Raw genomic sequence first — 21,187 nt, forward strand, 5'->3', positions numbered from 1 at the left:
GGGTTTTACAAAGCAAACTAAAGGATCTTTTACCATGATAAGCTCTCAAAAATTTGTTCACAAAACAATATGTATAATGTTTTCTTTACTTTCTTTTATCCGGTCTAACTTTGTCTATTCTTTTTTTACTTTCTGCCTCTCTCTCTGTATAACCACCACGGCCATGGGTTCATGATGATCTACACCAAGTTGGCCAACTCACTTCCAAAGAAGGCTCTGTTCGACATCGTGATTCATCCATTTATCGCCTTTCTTTGGGGTTTCGGATTCATTATCTACCCACTCAGCAACTATATGCATTTTGAGGCTTTGGCTGGTAAGCTTCGCAACATGGGTATGTAATTGATTTCTTTCTTGTCTTGTTAACTTCAAAGAATAATTATCATTCAATGATCATATGTATTTCCTTTTTCGTTCTCACAGCTTTATCCTGTTGAACGTATTTAGAGGCTTTTCATTAGTTTTCCATATCTATCAGAATTTCCTTTTCCTTTTTTTCGGATGTGCGCTTTTATTTTAGAAGTTTTGGTCCGTCTGTATAGGGCTTCAAAAAACATCTCCCTCTAAAGAATTCGAGCCTTCATACATAAAAGTAACATTGCCACAGCTATAAAGGTCGTCACGATGTGTCCATTAAATCCCCATCAAATTCGCAATGGGTCTCCCGCGTAGCTGACCTGACCGTTTCCACGGTTTAGGGCCATCTCAATTTCAATACTCAAATTTGGTTTCGGTGGGGTAGTTTTTTTTTTTTTTTTTTTTTTTTTGGGTGATGGATTTATTTGTACATGTTGTTAATTATACAGATGATAGCAAGAAGCATACTTCAGTGGCTTCAACATGAGAAGGAGGCAAAAAGAGATTAGCAGCAATGTTCTGGTGATGACTGCCTGGCTGCGAATTGAGAAGGAGATGGCCAAATGATTTTTGGGTTTTTTTTTAATATCGTTTATTCATATAGTTAATGTGCTGTGTTATATTGTAATCTTAACCACTGGTTGATGATATGCAGAAAGGCAACTTCAAATGCACGTACAAGCTGAGAATGAGATGGCCAGGTTTCAGTGTCGGTTTGTGAGCTGCAGAGGTTGAAAACTAAATTCGACTAGTGAGTTTGGTTTATCTTTTTTAATCTTTGGTTAATCTTATGGTTGCTGTGTTGTCTTGTATTGTACTCGCTGGTTGATGATCGTTTTTGTCTTCTCTATCCCATGTGCAATGGATGCTCGAGATGGGTTCGTGATTTGATACAAAACTCTATAAAGTCAGTATCTAAATTGAACAACGTGGAACGTTCAGTGGGCTTCTTCTGTCCAACTAATTGCTCAGGGTAATCCCTTACCTTTGATACTTCAGTTTTCGTGAATACTTTGCAGGGCTGTTTTTTTATATGCTATTATTGTGTGCGTGTGTTTTCCTTCGTTTTCTTTTTTTCCTTCTTCGGTAAAGGAAACTATTATTCATGGTAAAGGACAAAAGGTTTCTGAAAGAATGAAACATTGTTTTCTGTTACAATAAAAGAGTTTACTCACAGCGGTCCAACAGGTCTAGAGCCATGCTTTCCGTGGGAGTGACATCATGGATTGGGTATGTAGTTGTTTTTATCCGTTTACTGTGAATTTTCTTCAGTTTCTTCATCTTTTTATCTTACCTTTTCTTGTCTTGATGTAATGTCTTCTTTTCCAGATGTTCTCCATTATATCATGTAATTGCTCCTATCTTGCTTCTCGGAGCATTTAGGACTTAACCTAAATGGAAATCAAAACTTCACTCTTTTTATGTTGTTTCATGTTATTTAGCTCTACTCCTTAGTTTGACCACATTCTTGGAATTCGATGAATAGTCATATACAAAATCTACATCAAATAATGTGAATGTGCATGAAAGCAATTGAAATACATCTATATAATGTGGTGTGCATGAAGGTTTATGCAACAACCTAATTGTTTTTATTGACATAGACTTGCTAGGAAAGTAAGAAGGGTTTTTGATTTGCTGATTTTTTTGCAATGTCATTTTGATCTGTGTAGTTGTATTGTTTAGTTCAATGGTTTATTTCCCATTATCTCATAGCTTAACTATCGCTTACATCAAAATGTATGTGCACATGTTATGCTTCCCGTGTTGCTTTTTCATAGATTAATTTCTTGGTTATCAGCAACGTGAGCTATGGCCTTTTTTCTTTTTTCTTGTCTTCATGTAACTGCTTTTTTCCTAGTCAATGGGGTTAGTCTTTATGTTCTTCTCTCAGACAATGTCAAGGAGTCCCCTTGCCAACATAAAAATTTATGGTACGTGTTCCATTTGTTTGATCATTTAAGGATTTATGATTGCTTAATTTTTACTTGGAATTTTTTTAGGTGTAATATTATTGAAGGACGGTGTTGATTGTCCTCGCTGTGACGTTAAGGGAAAAAGAGATATGCTTCTGGTGATATTTTTCTTCTGGAATTGCTTTTCTGGTCAGGAGTAGATGGATTTTAACGAAGCCTAATTTAGAAAAAAATAATTTATATGCACTTCTTGTTACTTTTCCGTTTTCTCCTGCTGATTTTGATACTCTAGAACGCTGATTTTTTATCAGGAACTTTGTTTTGATTGTCTTTCTGGAGACACAGGACACATCTTTTGGGATATGGTAATTTTAGAATAGATAAGGCAGTGGTCGTAGGAGTATCATAGCTCGGTAGATTCAATCTGGTTTTCTATCTTCTGTTCTTTTTATTTTTCAATTTCATGTTAACAAGGTACTATGTTGATATGAGTTTTTTCTTTCTTTCCATCAATGTGTAGGTATCCCAATATGGGCATGGAACAGAAGGGGATGGGAGAGAGGGTGTAAGGGAAAGGGAACGATGTCATTTGGGGAGATTTAAGTAAGGTGTAATATAATTAGAGCGATTCTGTTAAACGGTAAATGTCACTTATTTATATATTTATTTAACTGAAATTTTTGTCACTTAAAGAAAAACATAGCCACGAGGCTGATAAGGATGGATAAGATGACAAAAGGCCGAATAATGCAAGCGAAATATATGAATCTGGGTCCTCAGTCAAAGACACAGATCCGAATTCCAGGGAACTACAAGCAAAAAATTATTTGGAGGTAAGAACCAAATTTAGTGTTTATGGGTGGTGAGGAATGTGTTGTTGAGCATCAGGCATTATTTGCACAATTTCTCTTTTACTTTTCTTTTTCTTTCTTCTTGTCTCTTGTTCTAGACCCTTTCTGTAAATATCCTGTTATTCGGTAGTATATTAGGTGTATCTATATTTAGGAAGTAGTTTAAAGTGTATTATTCGTTCCTTATTGCTGTATATTCGGTTGTAATTATACCGATTCTTTCTTTGCTTTATTTTAGGAAATAGTTAACCTACTTGTACCCTATAAATAATTCCAGTTAATGAGAAGAAAAGATATTCCGCTCAATACTTTTCTCATATGGTATCAGAGCCACAAACACCCTAAACACTTATCTAATCGGTTCAGCCAATTATCATGACTGATCCGAGTATTATTAGTACCAGTTCAATCGGAAATTCCACTCGGTCTAGTGGACCGAGTTCCTCTACTGGTCATTCCGATCAAAACCATACCAACACCCTCTCCATAACCTCTCAGAAGCTGAATGGAGGAAATTTCATGGAGTGGTCTCAATCGGTCAAATTGTATGTCCAAGGTAAAGGAAAATTTGGCTACCTTGCAGGATCTACTGTGCAGCCGAAAAAATCTGATGAAGCCTATGCAACGTGGGAGGCTGAAAACTCCATGATCATGTCATGATTGGTGAATTCTATGGAGACGAGTCTAGGAAGATCATACCTCTTCCTACCAACCGCTAGCGAAATCTGGAGTGCAGTAAAAGAGACCTACTCGGATCTCGGCAACGCTGGCCAACTGTTCGAGATAAAGACTCGTCTGAGTAAAGCAAGACAAGGTGAGAAGACTGTCACTCAATACTATACTGATCTAAGGACTCTATGGCAGGAATTAGATCTGTATTGCAGCTATGAGTGGAGCTGCCCCACCGACAGTACACTCTATCAAAAAATGGTGGAGAAAGACCGAGTCTTCGACTTCTTGGCCGGGCTAAACACAGATCTTGATGAAGTCAGGGGAAGAAAGCCGTTGCCAGGTTATGCTCGGGTCGAAAGGCAATGAACCTGCAAACCCAGCTGAAACTACGGCCATGACGAGTCGCTTCCAAAAGAGAGGTGAACGTCCCATCTGCGACCACTGCCACAAACCCGGCCATGTGAAAGCCAAGTGCTGGAAACTTCATGGAAAGCTTGAAGACTTCCAGCCATCACATCGATCAGCTCGTGACAAGGCTACCTCCCACGCCACTCACGTCTTCACCGAGTCAGCAGCTTCCGAACAGCCCTTCTTCACCAAAGAAAACTTAGAAAAAATGTTTAACTTGTGAAATTCTCATCAGTCATCATCATCCACAACCCCATCCTCTTCCTTAGCTCAAAAAGGTACCTTTATATCAGCCATGAATGTCAAAATCAGAGATACTAATCCTTGGATCATAGACTCTGGAGCAACAGACCATATGGTAGGATCATCTTATATTTTTAGCTCCTATTTTCCTTGTTCAGGTTCCCAAAAGGTAAAAATTGTTAACGGCTCTTTCCTACCAATTGCTGGAAAGGGTTCTGTCATTGTCTCACCACTCCTTACCCTAAATAATGTGTTACATGTTCCCAATCTTGCATGTAGCCTTTTATCTGTGAGCAAACTTGTCTTCGGTTCTTTCTACCAGTTTACCTTTAATTCCTTTGGTTGCTTTCTTCAGGACCGGCGCTCGGGGAAGATGATTGGCAATGTTAAGGAAAGTGGGGGACTCTTCTACATAGACTCCAACTTGAGTAAACAAATTCAGCAACCTCAGACTTCTAGTTTATTATCATTATCTGATGAAATATTGTTATGGCATTTTCGGTTAGGTCATCCTAGTTTTGGATACTTAAAACATTTATTTCCTGTTTTGTTTAAGAATAAAGATGTGGACTCTTTGCAATGTGAAATTTGTCAACTAGCTAAGCATAAAAGATCTGTTTTTCCTGCACTAAAGTACATGCCGAGTAAACCTTTTTCTCTAATACATAGTGACTTGTGGGGGCCTTCAAGGGTTACAAATCTCTCAGGATCTAGGTGGTTTATCACTTTCATTGATGACCATACTAGAAATACTTGGATTTATTTATTAAAAGAAAAATCTGATGCTGCTAGTACGTTCAAAATTTTTTACAAAATGATAAAAAATCAGTTTCAAACTCATATCAAAATTCTCAGAACTGATAATGGAAGGGAATACTTCAATAAAATTATGGGAGATTTTTTAAATGAAAAAGGCATAATCCACCACAGTTCGTGTGTTGATACACTGCAACAAAATGGTATTGCCGAAAGAAAAAATAGACATCTACTAGAAGTTACCCGAGCTTTAATGTTTTCTATGAATGTTCCAAAAAGATTTTGGGGTGAGGCAATACTTACTACTTCATATCTAATTAATAGAATGCCAAGCAAAGTATTGAACTATAACACACCGATAAATACTCTTCAAAAATATTTTCCTGAAAACCGATGCTTTACACATGTTCCTCTGAAAGTCTTTGGTTGTGTTGCCTTTATTCATGTTCATGATAAGAATAGGGGAAAATTAGATCCTAGAGCCATTAAGTGCATTTTTTTAGGATATTCACCGACTCAAAAAGGTTTTAAATGTTTTGATCCAAGCTCGGGTAAACTCTTCACAAGTAGTGATGTCACATTTTTTGAATCAAAACCTTTTTTTGAAAAAACTTCTCTTCAGGGGGAGATCACTCATATTGAAGATCGTTTTTGGGAATTAACTGATGTTTTACCAAGGCAAGTAACAAATGAAAACTTAGAACCTGATAATGTTAATGCCACACCGAATATTTCACCAGATAATGACACTCAAACTAGTTCTGCCGAGGACCCAACTTCTGAATTACGTGTTCACTCAAGGGGGAGTCACGAGTCTCGGATACTTGAAACAATGTCCTCATCGGATCCAAGCTCCAGTCAAGGTAACAATTCTCCCACTCTTTCTTATGAAACCTTAGAAGAACCGGCCCATATTGAACAAAGTAACATCTTTGAACCATTACAAACTCAATTTGAGGACCCAATAGCCCTTAGGAAAGGTGTTTGAGAATGCACCAAACATCCCCTTTATCCCTTGTCAAACTATGTATCCTACCTGAACCTATCTCTAGCCTTTAGAGCCTTTATCACCCGCATAACTACTGATGAAATCCCGAGTTCTATACAGGAAGCACTAAGCATTCCAAGGTGGAGAGAGGCTGTCTTGGAAGAGATGCGAGCACTCAAGAAGAATGACACGTGGGAGGTAACTCACTTACCGAAGGGGAAGCATATTGTTGGCTGTAAATGGATATTTACGGTCAAATATCAAGCTGATGGTCAGATAGAGCGATACAAAGCGATACTTGTCGCTCGAGGTTTCACACAAACCTATGGGCTGGACTATGAAGAAACATTCGCTCCAGTGGCAAAGCTCAACACGGTGCGAGTCTTACTGTCCCTAGCCGTGAACCAAGATTGGCCCTTGTTACAGTTTGATGTAAAAAACGCCTTCCTGAATGGAGACTTGGAGGAAGAAGTATTCATGCAACTTCCACCGGTATTTGACCAACACCCTAGCGGAGATGTGTGCAGACTGAAGAAGGCGTTATATGGTCTCAAGCAATCTCCTCGGGCATGGTTCGGAAGATTCTTCAAGGCCATGAAAGAAAAAGACTATCGACAAGCTCACTCTGATCACACAATGTTCTACAAACATAACAAAGAAGGTAAAATTGCCATTCTAATTATGTATGTAGATGATATAGTGATGACAGGCAGCGACGAGAGTGAGCTGACTGAGTTAAAAGAATTTCTGGCAAAGCAATTCGAGATTAGGGCTCTCATCTCCTCTAAAACAGCCTCCTTCCATTTGGGAATACTTAGAGCTTCTTGTATAGAACTAGGGACTTCGTCATTTGTCAGACTAGTGGTAAATGCCCTAAAGGTAGGTGACAATTTGTGATATGAGACATAGCTAGACAATGGGTATAGAGGAAATTTAGTGCAGTTTTGGGTTCCTTTTCTTAAGGCTATAGGTTCCTCTAGGTCACTGGTTGTTTCTGCTGACTTTTCTACGGATTCAGTGGCTACAGGTGCATTAGAGGATTTAGAAGATGGAGATATGTTACCTTGACCTGTGCTCGGTTCAGATGGTGACAATGCCGAGGGTTCAACTTCAGTCCTCGTCTGCTCTCTTGAGTTAACACGGAAATCAGCACTTTGTTCCTCAATAGGAGTAGTCTTATTTTCATTAGAGGATGAAATAACATCATATACAGTTTCAGGATTAGGCACATCCAAGACAGATATTGGTAAGGTTTTTAACTCCCAAAACCGATCTTCATTATGATTTATCTCCCCCTGAAGAGAGGTTTTATTAAAAAAAAAAGGTTTGTCTTCAAAAAATGTAACATCCATACTTACATAGAGTTTACCCGAGCTACGGTCATAACATTTAAAACCTTTTTGCGTTGGAGAAAACCCAAGAAAAACACATTTAGTAGCTCTAGGATCCAATTTTCCTCTGTTATGATCATGAAAGTGAACAAAAACTGTACAACCAAATATTTTCGGAGATAAGTGTGTAAAACATTTATTTTCAGGAAAATAATTTTTGAGGGTTTGTATTAGGGATTTATAGCTAAGGACTTTGCTTGACATTCTATTAATTAGATATGAAGCAGTTAGCAAAGCATCTCCCCAAAACCGTTTTGGAACATTCATTGAAAACATTAGAGCTCGAGTAACTTCAAGTAGGTGTCTATTTTTTCTTTCGGCAATTCCATTTTGCTGAGGTGTATCAACACACGAACTGTGATGGATGATGCCTTTTTCAGTTAAAAATTCACCTAAAGCTTTGTTGAAATATTCTCTGCCATTATCTGTTCTTAGGATTTGTATCCGACTTTGAAATTGAGTTTCAATCATTGTGTAGAAAATTTTAAAGATTTTGGAAGCTTCAGATTTTTCCTTTTAACAAGTAGATCCATGTATTTCTAGTATGATCATCAATAAAGGTGATGAACCATCGTGTGCCTGAAATATTTTTTACACGCGATGGTCCCCATATATCACTATGGACTAATGAAAAAGGTTTAGATGGAGTATATTTCATGATCATCGAGTCTTCAGCCACCCAGTTGTTGTAGCCGACTAGATCTGTAGCAGCGTCTGGTTTGGTTGTTGCTCCAGAGAGATACCCGAATTTGCCCCGTCCTTGAATGAACAGTTTAACAGATTGAGACCATTCCATGAAATTACTTCCATTGAGTTTATGTGAAGTAATGGAATGGCTCTGAAGATGATCGGTGGTGGAGATAGAGTTCGATCCACTAGACCGAGAATGATTACCGGTAGATCCGGTGCTGATAATACTTGGATCAGCCATTGTGAATTGGCAAAATCCTAAATAAGTGTTTGAGGCTCTGATACCATAATAGTAAAAATAATATGGCGGAATGATTTTCTTTATTGATCAATCACGGTTATATACACACAGAGATAAACAACTTCCTGACTAATAGGAAAGGATAAAAATATACAACTGACTTTCCTAACTATTATCATAATTAATTAAATAAATAAATAACTAATAATTATCCCTAAACTATCTGAACAGAACTAGTATACACGATAATTTAACAGAAAGTATGTATTGGATCTGTTGAAAGAAACCAGTCTACTTGGCTGCAAACCGTGCTCTACTCCTATTGATCCAAATCACAAGCTCCGAAGAGAAGAAGAAGAGGTTCCAGCGAATAAAGGGAGATATCAACGGCTTGTTGGAAAACTGATCTACCTGGCTCACACTCGACCGGACATCGCCTATGCTGTGAGCTTGTTTAGTCAATTCATGCATAATCCTTCAGAAAGACATCTCGAGGCAGTCTATAGAATCCTACATTACCTTAAAGGTAGTCCAGGAAAAGGTCTACTCTTCACTAAAAACCAGGTTGAAGTGTTTACCGACGCTGATTGGGGAGGGAACTCAGACGACCGAAGATCTACCTCAGCTTATTGTACGTTCATTTGGGGAAACCTTGTGACATGGAGGACAAAGAAGCAACATGTGGTCTCTAGAAGTAGTGCAGAGTCGGAGTATAGAGCTATGGCTCAAGGAGTATGCGAGGTGATTTGGTTGAAAGGAATTTTGGAGGAATTGAAGATTGAGTTTGAAGCCCCTATAAAACTGTTTTGTGACAACAAATCAGCAATCAACATTGCACACAATCCAGTCCAGCATGACCGAACTAAGCATGTGGAGATTGATCGTCATTTCATCAAGGAAAAGCTAGAAAGAGGAGAAATCTGCATACCATTTGTTCCAACAGCAGAACAACTCGCAGATGTACTTACCAAAGGGCTCTACCGTCAAAAATTTGAAGAACTAGTTAGCAAGTTAGGCATGATTGATATCTTTGCACCAACTTGAGGGGGAGTGTTATTCGGTAGTATATTAGGTGTATCTATATTTAGGAAGTAGTTTAAAGTGTATTATTCGTTCCTTATTGCTGTATATTCGGTTGTAATTATACCGATTCTTTCTTTGCTTTATTTTAGGAAATAGTTAACCTACTTGTACCCTATAAATAATTCCAGTTAATGAGAAGAAAAGATATTCCGCTCAATACTTTTCTCATATATCCTTAGGAAGATTGAGGTCTAGGACTGTAGGGTCAGCCGAGTTCAAATGGCATGAAGAAGCTTTAGAAATTGGTACTCAGCTAAATTGTATTTTGTTTCTTGTTCTATACTCTCTGCGTCTTATTTTGTTAACTATGTTTTGGATTATAATGAACTGTCTTGCACATCCACTTAACGTCTATGTGTAATATATTTGTGCAATTGCTGTGTAATTGTCTAGGAAAGTTACTTAGGGTTTTGATATGCTCTTCTTTTCATAATTTTTCGATGTAAAATATTAATATTATCCCTTCTAATTAGTAGATATATGATGGTACCTTTGAAGTTACCTTTTAATTTGTAGTTTTACTACTGAATGTGTTAAAAGTCTCTTCTAATACGTCTTGTTATTACTATTTTGAATGTTGCTTCTTTTTTTAATGCCAGCAGTTATAAAGCATCGACATTTCACGTTTTTTCTTGTTGTATGATTTCACTTTTGCGCATAACAATTTGATTTTCAGTCAACCTTTTTTCACAAGTTTATTCTTTGCAAATTTGACTTTGATTTTTAAGGTAGTGAGTAGAGGAAATAAATTTTACTTTGATGTTCTTCTTATATCTTTAGCAGCCGAGAGTCATTTTTGACAGATTACGTATGTAAAGTAACAACGTGTGACTTCTGAGTAAGTTTTTTATATTATTTATTTATTTATATTTATCGAAGCATATTCTGGATATTCTGAGTAAGCCATTTTCAAGATGTACTGCCCTGCATATTCTGGTCCTCCAGAGCTGCAAAGAGGAAGCTCAAAGCATGCATGTCATTTTGCAAGTCTCTAAATTGGGCTATGAAGCGCAAATTATCTTCTTTTGTCTTTTATGTCTGTCACTCATAAGGCAAAGAACAGATCACAGATGGGTTGGGAAAACGATTTCTTAGTGTCAGTAAGATAGATTCTTGCATTTCCTCTGCTATGTCGTACATATACTTTTTTATTTTTTTTAATAGAAACTAGATTTTATATCAATAGTTAAAGGTGTCTGGCAATTCCCAAGAACACTTGTATACACCAATGGCGAACCAGGTTAGGTCGAACATATACCGAGTCATAAATAGAGAGTAAGTTTTTCATTTTGCAACTCCGTGTCTTTTTTCTTCTTCTTTAGAACTTGCCTGAAATTCACCATTACTTTGGAAATCGTTGTCATTATGGTCTAGGTTGTCAATGTCTGCCAAGAAGGTCGTGTTTCTGTGTAGCTGCTGCTTTTCTCGGTCAATGGAGATGGCCGTCATATTTATGGTATGTGTTTGATTGGTTTGACCGTTTAACGATTTATGCCAAGAAGGTCTTGTATTTTCTTTATTTGGATATTTTAGGGCTAATATTACTGACGGACATTATTGATCTTCCTCGCCTGGAGGTTAAGGGCAAAAGAGTTCTGCTTTTGGCGATAAATTTTCTCCCTTTTTGTGGATTGGTGTTTTGCTCGGTTATAGGTGGATCTCTGTTACTGGTCTGGTGTAGAATTATTTTGAAGGAAGGTGGAAAAAAATACCTTAAACAGTCTCTTAATTTCTAGTCCGGTTTCCTTTATCTTGATTTTGATATTCTGGAGGAAAAATTGGGCACCATTTTTGAGGTATGGTACTTTGTGAATAGATGAGGCAATTGTCGTGGGACTACCATTGTCAAGCAGGTTTTCAATTTCCTTTTAACAGAAAGTACTAGTACTATGTAGATCTGATTTATATTCCCACTTTTTAATTTCTTTCTTTCTTTTTTTCAATCCAAGCAGGTATCCCAATTTGTGCTTGGAAGTGCAAATCCTCCGGCGAAGAAAAGACCAATAATGGATTGTGAAACTATGTTAGGCCTCCTATCAGGATCACATATTCTAGAGTGGGCTAAGAAAATGTGGGGCCCGGGAGGACTGGTGACGTGGCAGAGATGGGGCAGCCTTTTAGGGCATGTTTGGTAAGCAACGCAAAAACTGTTTTTTAGTTTTTGAGTTGAAAAAATTGAAAACAAAAATTGAAAACATGTTTGGTAAAGTGTTTTCGGAAAAAAATTTCAAAAAATTTTGAAGTTGTTTTGGAAAAAAGTAAAGAAAACTGAAAACAAATAAAAGGTGTTTTTGAAATTTTTTTTCTTCTTCTTCTCTTCTCTCCTCTTTCTCCTCATCTTCTCTTTTCATTCTTTCAAAAACAAAAATGAAAACTATACCAAACACTTTTTTCAGTTTTTTCACTTTCTCAAAAACAAAAATGAAAACTGTACCAAACAACTTTTTGAAAACAACTACAAAACAGTTTTTCAATACAACTACAAAAATTAGAAAACAGAAAACAAAAAACTTTTTGAGTTAACTACCAAACACAACCTTAAATATTGCGCTTTTCTTTATTTTTTTTTTTATGCTGAATATTGTAATCAAGTGAGTTGTGCTTCATAGGAAAGATCCAGGCCTCTCGAAAGCCTGTGAACTATCATTTCCTTACCAAAGAATTCTGGTTCCATTTGCAATGATATTCATTGTTCTTCCTTACAAACACACTCCAATATATTCAGCGAGATTATTACTCAATATTACAAACAGAAGAGAGGGGAAGGGAGATCTTTTGTGAGGGTGAGGTACTGTTGCAGGTCGGAACTTCTTCGGATCCGGCGACGGCGAGGCGAAGCACCGGCGATTCCGAGTCGGAGCGTATCAAGTGGTATCAGAGCAGTGACGATCTACGATGGCGACCTCAAAGACGAACACGCAGCGAATAGACTCCATGGAAGGCAAGATCGGGACAATCGAAGGAGACCTCGGCACCGTGAAGGACGCGATGCAGACGTTGCAGACGATGTTCAGCGAGAAGCTCGATCAACTCCTTCAGATCCAGGCGGAGAGCGCGGCACGACGCTTGGCGGAGAAAGGGAAGGCAGTTGAAACCCAAGACGTGCAACCGGCGGCCACGAACGAAGGGGAAACCACGAACCCGGCGACCGAAACCCTCATCGGGCGGAGACAGCCCGCCAACCCAGCTCACGGCGGAGCGAACTGGCCGCCGACGACGACGGAATTCCAAAACCCCACCGCCAGATCTGACGAGCGTGGGTACCCGATCCAGGTCCGTCGAGGCCCGGAGTTCATCCACGACCTTGGACCACCTACCCGCGGCGATGACCCAGCTGTGGTGTTTGGACGACCGGCGAACCAGAGCCGAAGCTCAACACAAAGAACCGCAAACCCAAGCAGTTCAGCCCCGAATCCGTACGTTGACACCGAGCCGTACCCCGCGTACCCACCAGGATTTCAAAGGACGGAGCTTTGGCGACACGGAGGACACACTCGAACGGAGGCGCCGCCGCCCTATGGGGCCGACCCCGGGAGGTGGGTGCCGCCACCGAGAGGTCCAGGTTTCCGGCCGGAGCACGGACCGACGTCTCCGCGTGAGGAACTCCGCCCACGGCGAGTTGAACTTCCCATTTTCGACGGTTCAAACCCCGACGCGTGGTTGGTGAAGGTGGAGCGGTACTTTGCATACTACGCTTTGTACGAAGAAGAGAAACTCGAACACGCGATTTGGGCTCTAGATGGTGATGCGCTCAACTGGTTCCAATGGGAGGAGAGGACGCGGGTGTTCGACTCGTGGGAGTCGATGAAGCTCCGCCTTCTCCACTACTTCCGTAGGGGACAAGGAGGCACTCTACACGAGCAATGGAGTGCCTTATCGCAAGAGACGACCGTGCAAGAGTATACCCGTAGGTTCTTGGAATTATCGGCTCCGTTGGGCCCTATTCCCGAAGCCTTCGCCATGGGAAAATACGTGGATGGTCTCAAGCCCGAGATCAAGTACGAGCTCCGGGTGTTCGGAAGGACGACCTTGGGGAAAGCTATGGAGCTCGCCCACTCACTTGATGAGAAACAACGGGCCATTCCTAATCGGGTTTCCCAACTTCGACCTCCGTGGAACGCTCGCTCGACAACCCCACCATCCGGCAGCGCGGGATATGGAGGTCCCACGGCTAACCACGGCGGAAGCGGAGGTACCGGGGGAAGCCGGACCGGCGGGGAGACCCGACGCCTTTCAAGTGCCGAAGCCCGTAAGAAGCGCGAGAAGGGATTGTGTTATACTTGCGACGAGAAATGGAATCCGGGACACCGTTGCAAGACACAACTCAACGTGCTAATCGTGCAAGGCGAGGAGGATGAGAGTGACTCGGAGTTTGTCGACGCGGTGGAGGAGGTGGAAGCCGTCCTTGAGGTGGCCGAGATCAAGCAAACCATCGAAGTCTCCTTGAGTTCAATCATCGGTCTCACATCACCAAAGACCATGAAGGTACGGGGAAAAGTGAAGGGAAACGAAGTAGTGAGCCTCATTGACTCGGGGGCCACCCACAACTTCATTTCCTATGAAGTGGTGAAGAAGTTCGGGCTTCCGGTAACCGAAACCGGAGAATACGGAGTCTCGTTGGGTTCGGGGGAGACCGTGCGAGGAAAGGGGATTTGTCGTAGAGTGCATTTGATGATTCAAGACGTGAACATTATCGAGGACTTTCTCCCATTGCGACTTGGCGGCTCCGACCTCATCTTGGGTATGCAATGGCTGGAGACTTTGGGAGAAACAAGGACGAATTGGAAGACCAAGGTTATCAAGTTCAAAATTGGGAAAAAGATGGCAACTATTCGAGGGGACCCGTCTCTCGGGCGATCGTTAGTCTCGCTCAAGAGCATGATGAAGACCATCTCCAAGGAAGGCTCCGGGGTGCTCGTGGAGTTGAACCGCTTGGAGAAAGACGTAGAAGAGACCGATAAAAGGGGCAGCGAGTATGACGATGTGCTCGGGGAGTATAAGGACGTGTTTGAGATGCCGCCCACTCTTCCACCGGGACGCGACCACGAACATTCCATAGTGCTTTACGAGGGGATCTCCCCGGTGAGCGTCCGGCCATATCGATACCCGCATGCACAAAAGAACGAGGTGGAAAAGCTAATCTCGGAGATGCTTGCCGCCAAGATTATCCGAGTGAGCAAGAGCCCCTTTGCTAGCCCGGTGCTCCTTGTGAAAAAGAAAGATGGATCGTGGCGATTTTGTGTGGATTACCGTGCCCTCAACAAGATAACCGTTCCACACAAGTACCCGATTCCGGTGATCGACGAGTTGTTCGGAGCGAAGGTCTTCTCCAAACTCGACCTTAAATCGGGTTACCACCAAATCCGAATGAAGGACGAGGACATCTCCAAGACCGCATTTCGAACACACGACGGGCATTACGAGTTCCTCGTGATGCCGTTTGGCCTCACCAACGCACCGGCAACTTTCCAATCACTCATGAACGATCTATTTCGTCCCTTTTTGAGAAAGTTTGTTCTTGTGTTTTTTGACGATATTTTGGTTTATAGTCCTACCCTTACAGATCACCGGGAGCATCTGGCGACTACTCTAGAAGTCTTAAGGCGCCACAAGCTCTACGCCAACCTAGGCAAGTGTGAGTTCAGCAAGGACCGGGTGGCGTATTTGGGCCATATCGTGACGAGTGACAGAGTTGAGGCGGATCCGGATAAGATTCGAGCCATGCAAGAGTGGCCAACACCGCGTACGGTGAAGGAGTTGCGAGGATTCCTAGGCTTGACGGGTTACTACCGCAAGTTTGTGGAAGGATATGCTCGGCTAGCGTGGCCACTCACCGACCAATTGAAGAAGAACGCCTTCGCATGGTCCGAGGAAGCGGAGGAAGCCTTCGCAAGGCTCAAGACGGCCATGACGACCGTGCCGGTGTTAGCTTTGCCAGACTTCTCCCGGGAATTTGTAGTGGATACGGATGCTTCGGGATACGGCCTAGGCGCGGTTCTACTCCAACAAGACCGCCCAATCGCGTTCTTTAGCCACACATTGGGAACGCAAGCCCGACTCAAGTCCATCTATGAGAAGGAACTAATGGCCATTGTGTTCGCCATGACCAAGTGGCGACCATACTTGCTCGGGCGTCGGTTCACCGTCCGGACCGACCAACAAAGTCTCAAGTTCCTTCTCGAACAACGGGTGGTTGGCGCGGAGTATAACCATTGGGTGAGGAAGCTAATGGGCTACAACTTCGTGGTGATTTACCGGAGCGGAGCGAGTAACCGAGCGGCCGATGCTCTTTCTCGTATCACCGGCGGGGTCAAGCTTCAAGTGATGAAGGTACCGGTGTGGGCGCAATGGGATGAGCTAAAGAGGGAACTCGATATGGACGAGTTCCTCCGCCGCTTGCGTGACCAAGAGGACCGCGGCGAGGAGTTACCCGTGGGGTTCTCGGTGGAAGACGGCGTAGTGCGATACAAGGGTCGGTTGGTGCTTCCGAAGACTTGCACATTGTTGGCGGCAATCATGGAGGACTTCCATTGCTCCCCGATGGGAGGCCACTCAGGAGAGACCAAGACGTACCAACGGGTGGCGGCGGAAGTGTATTGGCCGGGAATGAAGGAGGACATAGCGGACTTCGTTCGACGTTGTGTCGTGTGTCAACAAAACAAGACGATGGCGATGACTCCGGCGGGTTTACTTCAGCCACTACCACTACCGGCTCAAGTGTGGGATGATGTGACGATGGACTTCATCGAGGGGCTGCCCAAGTCCAATGGCATTGACTCCATTATGGTGGTGGTCGACCGCTTAAGCAAATATAGCCATTTCGTGGGTTTGAAGCACCCTTACACGGCGATTTCGGTGGCGGAAAAATTCATGCATGAGATTGTTCGTTTGCACGGACTTCCTCGGACGATTATCTCCGACCGCGATCGGATCTTCACGAGTCGATTTTGGGAAGAGCTCTTCCGTCTCCAAGGCATCACCCTCAAGCGTAGCTCGGCGCATCATCCTCAAACGGACGGCCAAACCGAGGTTGTAAACCGGTGTCTCGAGACATATCTCCGGTGTTTCGCCTCCGGCCAACCCCGCACTTGGGCACGTTGGCTCTCGTGGGCGGAGTATTGGTACAACACTTCGCACCACTCCACCACCAAGTGCACGCCATTTCGGGCATTGTATGGTCGTGACCCTCCGCCTATTCTCCGCTACATTCGCGGAGCGGCCGCGGTGTCCGAGGTGGATCGAGAACTCGTGGATCGCGACAACATCATCGATGACTTGAAGATGAATTGGCTTCGTGCCCAACACCGCATGAAGGCTCAAGCCGATCTCCACCGTCGTGACGACTCCTTCGACGTAGGGAACGAGGTTTACTTGAAGCTTCGCCCATATCGACAACAATCCGTGGCGCGGCGCCGCTTCGAGAAACTCACGGCCCGCTATTACGGCCCGTACAAAGTGGCAGCCAAAGTGGGCAAGGTGGCATACCGTCTCGACCTTCCCGCTTCCTCGAAGATTCACCCGGTCTTCCACATCTCGCAACTCCGTCGGGCTCTCGGCACGAGCCACCCCGCGTCGGCGTTGCCGTCCGAACTCTCCGGTGACCTTGAGATGGTCGTCGAACCCGAGGAACTTCTTGGGATCCGACCTAACGCTACGAGAGTGGGAGAGATTCAAGTTCTCATCAAATGGCGCGGACTCGAAGATTTTGAAGCTACATGGGAGAACTTTGACGTGATTCGCGACCAGTTTCCGTCTTTCCACCTTGAGGACAAGGTGGCGGTTTGGGCGGGAGGTATTGTTAGGCCTCCTATCAGGATCACATATTCTAGAGTGGGCTAAGAAAATGTGGGGCCCGGGAGGACTGGTGACGTGGCAGAGATGGGGCAGCCTTTTAAATATTGCGCTTTTCTTTATTTGTTTTTTTATGCTGAATATTGTAATCAAGTGAGCTGTGCTCCATAGGAGAGATCCAGGCCTCTCGAAAGCCTGTGAACTATCATTTCCTTACCAAAGAATTCTGGTTCCATTTGCACTGATATTCATTGTTCTTCCTTACAAACACACTCCAATATATTCAGCGAGATTATTACTCAATATTACAAACAGAAGAGAGGGGAAGGGAGATCTTTTGTGAGGGTGAGGTACTGTTGCAGGTCGGAACTTCTTCGGATCCGGCGACGGCGAGGCGAAGCACCGGCGATTCCGAGTCGGAGCGTATCAAACTATTCCAAAGGTTCAGCCACAGAGTCTTATGCCTTGTAAATTCCATTGTATGTTGTCTGTCCGAAGAAAAGAAGCAGAAATTTTTTTTATTGCAGAAAAGCATCAAGACCTATTCAATGGCTTCATTCATAATGCACTTGCTCCAAATGTGGATTCTGGGTCCTATTTCCCTTGGCTTGCTGACACCATTCGTCGCCGCCGCTGAGCCGTCTTTGGGGGACATTATATCCATCAAATTTTCTCGAGATGGCCATTTTTCAAGTTCACCGAGGTTCAAGTTGGCACTTACCACCAATTATGCAGTTACTTTTGCTTTGCTGTTTTTTTATCATTCAGGATTGTATTATCTCTCTCCAGTGTTTTAGTCTACTTGTCTGCCTTGTGAGCGAGAAGATCTAGTCAAAGGGTTTAGTTGTCCAAACACGTGATTCTTGGAATTGGGAACAAAGGTTTCCATATCCTTAAAATTGTCTCTTCGTTGAGCAATCTAACTATTTCCTTCTGAGTTAGATATTATTGATTAGGAAACGGTTACAAGGCTTTGTTAGTTCTAACAATAATTAGTACTATTCTTCTGTGGTTGTTGCCACCAGGACACTTTCCTTCACTTCACTATTCCTTCAGTTGGAGTGCGATGGTTTCTGTCTGACACTTGTAAAAAATTAAAATCTTCACTATCCTTATGTAGGCAGTTTCTCTTTACCTTTCTCTTTCTAATCTTCCTTTGTTTTCTACGTGTTCTAACTATTTGCCTTCTATTTTTATTTGGAAGACTGTGTTCTAGGCAGGGGCAGAGACTGAAACTTAAATTAGTGGGGTTTGAGAATCAAAATAAAACTTCCGTGGATAAAAATAAAATATAAAATTTTGGTGTAACAAAATGCTCAAACTAAAAAGGAATTGAAAATAATTTTTCATACAAATTTTTGGTATGGAACTTGATGTAAAACCTCATCTTGCTGTAATTTACAAATTTTTGGTCGGCTTCATGTCCATGAAAAACCTCAACAAGAGTGTTTCCATATCCATAAAAATTGTCTCTTCCTGGAGGTAGTCAGTCGATTCTTAGTTTTCTAATTGAAAGGGGACTAAACCATCTGTACAAGACTTATAATCCTTTGGTATAAGATAATATTGATTTGGAAACAGTTACAAGGCTTTGTTTGTTCAAACCTAATTATTCTTCTGTGGTTATTCAATTTTCTGCCACCTTTTTATTCTTGGTTCATTCTTTCCAATCATTCCTTTGTCTTTCAAGGCCATGCCAGTGAGTGACTGGAGATCTGTATAAATAAATTCAGTTAATGATCATTCTGCTTACGTTATGTCGCCGTTAACGTTCCATTATTAATATTCAGTACATTTTTCATGACTTTTTTTTTTTTACTTACATGTCACGGGTGTCTATTATGTTGTTTTTGTCTTGGGGCTTGGAGACCCCTTTGTAAAATACTTGGAGAATACTAGAGAATTAAGACCCGTAATAAAAAATATATATATATTAAAAAGAGAGAAGTATGGCCTGGTAACTATTTCTCGAGTATTTATGTCTAAAAAAAATAACAATTTCTTGAATACACAGATTTAACAGCTTTTGTGACTTGTCCTTGTGTATCGAAGAACAATTGAGCAATTTTTATTATCACTTTCATGTAAATGGCCTCAGTTTTGGTACACAGTTTCCTAGTCTGGATCTAATTCTGTTTATGTGTTCCCTATATCATGACGATACAAGCATTTTACACTCGAAGTTCATAATCGTGAGTTGGGTAATGCAAGCTTTATGTCACTAACTTGCAAGCCATAGAATGTGTGGTGGTTTTATCTCTCTGATTTTGTTTGAATTTCCTTGGTCAGGACTAGTTACCAAAAGGCTAGTTGCTTTCATTTGTTCGTTATAATTGCATATTTTGTGTTTCTTTCAAATAACCCTTGTTTATTTTTATTTTATTTATTCGCTCTTTAAGTTTGCCACAATAAGATTATCTCATTTTTGTGAGTAAAATATTCACACTTTACATTTCCCATCCATTCTTGTAATAACACATTTATACTCTGTGTTTTAGTGAAATGTCGAATTTAATCCTCGATTTTCAAAAATGTCGAGTTCATACCATCTGTTTAACTAAAATGACGAAATTATACCTTCTGTTTAACTAAAATGACGAAATTATACCCTAAAATAGACAACAGTGTTACGAATATTCTTTTTATTGACTTTTCATTGACGTTGACTATAATATTTATATATAAACACCAATTATCTTTATGCATTCGCGCCATATCTGTAATTTATTTAAAAACTAAAAAATAAACAACAGTCTCTTAATCGTGAAGAACACAGAAAGAGGCAAATGGGTAAACATCGATAGTTGATAGTCATCAAAATCGCATATTCGAACAGAGAATCCAGGATTTAGAGTTACAATTCGAACACGGAATGAAGTCATTTATTAGGAGGTATGAGTTTTATTATTTAATTTCAATTTAAAGCTATTTTTATTTCAAAATTCAAAATTTGGAAATTAGGGCACTGATTTAGATTTGATTTGGTTTTTTTTATATAAGAGTTAATATCAATGAAAGGGAAATTTGTGACGCTGTTATTCATTTCGGGGTATAATTTCGTCATTTTAGTTAAACAGATGGTATAATTTCGTCATTTTAGTTAAACAGATTGTATAATTTCGTCATTTTAGTTAAACAGAGGGTATGAACTCTAAATTTTTGAAAACCGAGGGTTAAACTCGACATTTCACTGAAACACAGGATATAAATGTGTTATTTTTTATAACCATATATAATAATTTTTTTAAGATAAAAGTAAACCGCCACCCAATAATAATTTGCCACTGAGACTGATCGGGTCGAGTATGGGAGCTTTGTACCTAATATTTGGTAAAATATCACGAATAACCGATTCTTTGGAAAAAAAAATAATATGTCAGAACAAATATGATTTTGAGAGTATTTAAACCTAAAATTCTTTAAAAATCTATAATCTTTTATAATTTATGATTACTTTTTTTTCGATGGTTTTCAATGATTTTCGAAGATAAATATGAGTTAAATAACATCCAAGCATCTAGTTTAGATAACACTAACTCTTATTTGTGAGGTCTACTCGTGCGTGAGAATATGGATTCAAGCCATCGCAAAGACAATATGCAAATTATTTGTAATATGAGCTTAAAATATTTCACGTAATCAAATATAAAATGTATGAATGAAAATATAGTAAAAATAAAAAATTTAAACTGTCATTTTCGTCTTAAAAATGAAAAAAAAATCTAATTTCATATATTTTCGGAATAATATATCTAATGATTTTTGTTAATAATGAGGTTCATTGAAATACCGGGCTTACC

General features: G+C 40.9%; 1 long non-coding RNA gene across 1 annotated transcript; it reads left to right on the forward strand.

The window, feature by feature from the left end:
- The first annotated feature begins 2,804 nt into the window (after positions 1-2,804).
- On the forward strand, positions 2,805-11,625 carry LOC149387497 (uncharacterized). Its single transcript, XR_016300888.1, has 4 exons — positions 2,805-2,876; positions 2,967-3,106; positions 10,511-10,696; positions 10,783-11,625. It is a non-coding gene; the product is annotated as an uncharacterized LOC149387497 (long non-coding RNA).
- The last annotated feature ends 9,562 nt before the right edge of the window (positions 11,626-21,187 follow it).

Source organism: Urtica dioica, chromosome 8 (genome assembly GCF_054948205.1).
Source record: "Urtica dioica subsp. dioica isolate 48M chromosome 8, U.dioica_male_clone48M_v1_H2, whole genome shotgun sequence".
NCBI lineage: Eukaryota > Viridiplantae > Streptophyta > Magnoliopsida > Rosales > Urticaceae > Urtica > Urtica dioica.